Genomic DNA, 5,158 nt, shown 5'->3' with positions numbered 1-5,158 from the left:
CTTACTGAACACTTCCTTCAGGTTGAGGTACTCCTGGGGCACGTTTGACAGGTTCACTGACTCCTCCTGCAACAAAGAACAAGACACAGATGGACAGGCAGACATAAGACAATTAGAAAAGCAGGTCTCTCCCCAAGAAGAGATGGAATTCTGGCCCCAGTCCACTTTGGGGTTGTGGTGAGCCAACCACGGGTGCCCCAGCACGACCGGAATCAAGGGAGAGGTGGTGAGGAGAAAGGCGATCTCCTCCCTGTGGTTACCGGAAGTAACCATAGTGATGGGCACCGTAGTGTGCGTGATGCATGGTAGTGATTGTCCATCTAAAGCGTTGACAGAGATCTTGGACCTGAGTGGAATAATGGGAACCTGAAGGTGATGGGCAAAATCACAGTCCATAAAATTACCTTCTGCTCCGGAATCCAGTAAGGCCTCGCAGTTCTTGAAGTGGGTTGTCCACTGAAGTCTCACCGGGAGGAGAGTCACGGACGATGGGTTGCTATGAGATAGACCGCCCGACAGTAACCCACGTTCTACTGTCGGGCTCTGTCTTTTAACGGACAGTTAGCTAGGAAGTGTCCCGCCGAACCACAGTACATGCAGAGCCCCTTTGATCTTCTACGATCCCTCTCCTCCCGGGAGAGCCGAGCTCTACCAACCTGCATGGGTTCTTGATCGAACGCGGGGCTGACCGTGTTGCCCGCCGAGTTGATGGAATGAACAGGAAGCTCTGGCGGCGAAGAGAGAGGCGTCAGCTGATCGCGGCGCTGGAGGCGGGAGTCCACCCGAAGGGCCAAGGAAATGAGTCCATCTAAATCCACAGGAAGCTCGAGGGTGAAGATTTCTCTTTGAACACGGTCAGCCAACCCATGCAAAAACATGTCCCACTGCGCCGCCTCATTCCACTTGCACTCGGCGGCCAGTGTGCGGAATTCAATGGAGTAGTCAGATACGGTGCGATCCCCCTGCCGTAAATCCGCCAACACACTGGCCGCCTCGCGACCCATGACGGCGCGGTCGAAAACCCGTCTCATCTCATCTGACAGCGTTTGGAACGAGGCACAGCAGGGATGTTGATTCTCCCACACCGCCGTCCCCCACTGAGCGGCCCGACCAGAGAGTAGAGTTAACACTAACGCCACCTTCGACTGCTCTGAAGCGAAAGTGATGGGCTGCAGTGAAAAATACATAGAGCACTTAGTTAAGAACGCTCTACAAAGATTGGGCTCACCCGTGTAGACTTCTGGCGTGGGTAGGCGGGGCTCGTTGTTCGTACTGCGAGCCTCCGGAGCGGGCGGGGGAGGCGGTGGTGGGGTGGGCGCAGTGGGCAACATCAGTTGTTGGATTTGGGTGGTGAGCTCGGATACCTGCGTCACCAGAGCCTGAATGGCACGTCCAGTAGTCAACATCTGTTCCTCTTGAAAATCCATCCGAGCATTGGTGGCCGACAGGAAATTTCCCAGTGTGGGTGCATCAGCTGAATCCATAATAGGTCAGATCGTTCTGTCAGGTCTGTGAGAACAGAGAGACAGGATTCACGAGCGTGATGCAAATAAAATTATGTTGGAGATTTCATTAAAAATGATTAAAATGTGGCAATGTATCATCATTTAATATTTTTTTTCCTTTTCTTTTGGTACAACAGGGAATAAACAATGCAGTAAGGTTGCTTTAGCAATATACATTTACCGATATACATATTTGAATTAGGTAAAACAAAAAATGTATGCTACCACAATTTAAAATATTTAATTGGGCCAATAACATAGTTTGGTAAACTTATTTTTTTTTCAATTGGCTCAATATATTTGTCAGGTCTGTGAGAACAGAGAGACAGGATTCACGAGCGTGATGCAAATAAAACAGTTTATTAGGAAACAGAGTGAAGAGAGATCGGTCAGAAGGCTGGAAGAAGTGCTGGAACAGATGACTGGTGACGCAGGATCAGTGGACAACCCAGGTGGAGATCCGGAACAGAAGCGTCAAAGCCCAGACGAGCGAATTCCAGCGAAGTAGAGACCAGAGGGGAAACAGGAACGATCCGAGCTGGAACAACACCAAACGATCTGACAATGGGGACAGGACAGAGCTGATCTTAAATAGAGGTGGTAAATGAGCCGCAGCTGAATCCGATCAGCTCGAGACAAACAGCCACACGCACACACACACACACACACACAGACACAGACACATGCACGACACACACACACACACACACACACACACACACAGCAAAGAGGAGAAAGTGATCCCATAAACCGTGACAATATTATTTCTCATTGAGCCAATGTTAACAGACTGTTGCCACAATTGATAAAATTCAATTAGCAGTATATCCAATTGGGCCAATTGAAAAGTTTAGATGTGATCAGTCACTAAAAATTTTTGAGTTTGGGGGGTCTGAAATTTTTTACAGTGATCCAACAAAGCTTGCAAAGACTGAAATGCTCCTTTTATACCCAAACATGACATTGTCACCTATTTCCATTTGACCAGCTTACCATGAAATGTTCCAAAAATATTTTCATTTGGATATTCTATAACCCTTTCACTTTTATTTTGCCTCTGTCTCAACTTTCTTGGACTGTGTTAAAAAAGGGTTTGCATAAAGATCTGTCACCAGACCTTTTTAGACTTTAATCTTTGATTAAATCTCTGTCTTTTTAGGTCTTTAAACACTAAGATTTTAATCTGGTAGCAAGGCCAGTGTTAAATCACTCATCTAAAAGCATGGCAAAAGAATGGCATAATAATTAAGCTTGACAGACTTTATTGAACTCATGTCTCATTCATTATGGCCTGAATGTGTAATGGGTTAATCAATGAATAAATATTGCATACTGAAGCTGTTCTGTTTGGTTCTGTTTTCTCCCTCAAATCTTGGAAAGACAAGAACCTGCGACTTTATATTATGTTAGATCATTGCAAGTTGTGTGCTACAAACATAAATTATATTGTTTTTGAATGTGCTATTGTTTTTCTTGTGGAGGTTAATAGGTGAAAAACACCATACATTTAATTTAAAAGAGGGACCCACACTGTATTTCGGAAAATACAATGAAACAATTTCTAAATATGTAAGGGATAATCAACGGTTTGCCGTGCATTAAAGGATGTTAAATGCGCGACCTGGAGGCTAATAACCGCCCTCCACAAAGTGCATTTTAAATCCTTTAATGTACGGCAAGCCGTTGATTATCCCGCTTATTCCATGGTCATTTGCCAAGTTATAGACAAGTTAAAACAAGTATTGCTCTTTGCAGCGTAAAATTTGACCGAAAGGATAAAAAAGACGGTTATTATTTTATTATTATTTTATGACACGCAGCTCTAGCATTCTGATTTGCGCCCACCCCACCACTGCCTCCCCCGCCCGCTCTGGAGGCTCGCAGTACGAACAACGAGCCCCGCCTACCCACGCCAGAAGTCTACACAGGTGAGCCCAATCTTTGTAGAGCGTTCTTAACTAAGTGCTCTATGTATTTTTCACTGCAGCCCATCACTTTCGCTTCAGAGCAGTCGAAGGTGGCGTTAGTGTTAACTCTACTCTCTGGTCGGGCCGCTCAGTGGGGACGGCGGTGTGGGAGAATCAACATCCCTGCTTCAAATCAGACACAGAGATGAAATAGTGCGGTAAGATCACATTTATTTGAATGAATTATAGCATTTGTTTCAGTAAATTGTCAATCGACCGAGAGAAGGCGATAGAGAGAGAGAGATGACAGTTGTGTGCGTGTATATTGTAGACTGTGGGTGTGTATGTGCGTACCTGCCTGCAATGCTGTGCGTCTGTGCGTCCCTCTCTACAAACAACGAATTCATTCAAAAACAGCAGTTTTACCACTTCGTTGCTGAGGAATATAATGTAGTGATCTAGTATATAGGCTATTTTAATAAGAATCGCGGGCAAGCGCTGACAAGAAGTTTATGTATGTGCACGGCACAATGCGATTTCCGACTTCTCTCTCTCTCTGTGTGTACGTTTATGTGCATCAATTAAAGCAGCGCATTAATATAGAACGGTAAGTAAACTGACTTGGAACTACCTGTGCATTAAACGGTTTTACTGCATACCTGGCAGCCAATCAGAATCCAGTATCCAGACATTCCATGGAATAAGTAAGGGATAATCAACGGTTTGCCATGCATTAAAGGATTTTAAATGCACGACGTGGAGGCTAATAACCGCCCGACGCAAAGCTCCGTGAAGTGCATTTTAAATCCTTTAATGCACGACAAGCCGTTGATTATCCCGCTTATTCCATGGTCATTTGCTAAGTTATAGACAAGTTAAAACTAGTACTGCTCTTTGCAGCGCAATATTTGACTGAACAGGTAAAAAAGACGGTTATTTACGTCAGTTTTGACAAGCCGCTCTAGCATTCTGCCCGCTTCAAATCAGACACAGACATGAAATAGTGCGGTAAGATCATATTTATTTGAATGAATTCTAGCATTTGTTTCAGTAAATTATCCATCGACCGAGAGAGAGGTAGAGATGACAGTGTGTGTGTGTGTGTGTGTGTGTGTGTGTGTGTGTGTGTGTGTGTGTGTGTGTGTGTGTGTGTGTACCTGGTATTCATCACGTTGTGGGGACCAAATGTCCCCACAAGGATAGGAATACCAGTAAATTTTGACCTTGTGGGGACATTTCTCAGGTCCCCATGAGGAAACAGGCTTATAAACCATGCACAATGAGTTTTTTTGAGGAAGTAAAAGTTTGCACAATCTCCTGTGAGGGCTAGGTTTAGGTGTAGGGTAGGGTTAGGGCGATAGAAAATACGGTTTGTACAGTATAAAAACCATTACGCCTATGGAATGTCCCCATAAAACATGTAAACCAGTGTGTGTGTGTGTGTGTGTGTGTGTGTGTGCGTACCTGTCTGCATTGCTGTGCGTTTGCGCGTCTCTCTCTACAAACAACGAATTCATTCAAAAACAGCAGTTTTACCACCTCGTTGCTGAGGAATATAATGTAGCGATCTAGTATCTAGGATATTTTAACAATAAGAATCGCGGGGAAGTGCTGACAAGAAGTTTATTCAATTCAATTCAAGTTTATTTGTATAGCGCTTTTCACAATACGAATCGTTGCAAAGCGCTGTACAAAAGTTTAGGCTACTACAATATATTTAGTAATTTTAGTATTTAGTGGTGAATA

Source organism: Garra rufa, chromosome 16 (genome assembly GCF_049309525.1).
Source record: "Garra rufa chromosome 16, GarRuf1.0, whole genome shotgun sequence".
NCBI lineage: Eukaryota > Metazoa > Chordata > Actinopteri > Cypriniformes > Cyprinidae > Garra > Garra rufa.
The sequence above is the reverse complement of the archived record's forward strand: the minus strand, read 5'-3'. Positions refer to the sequence as shown.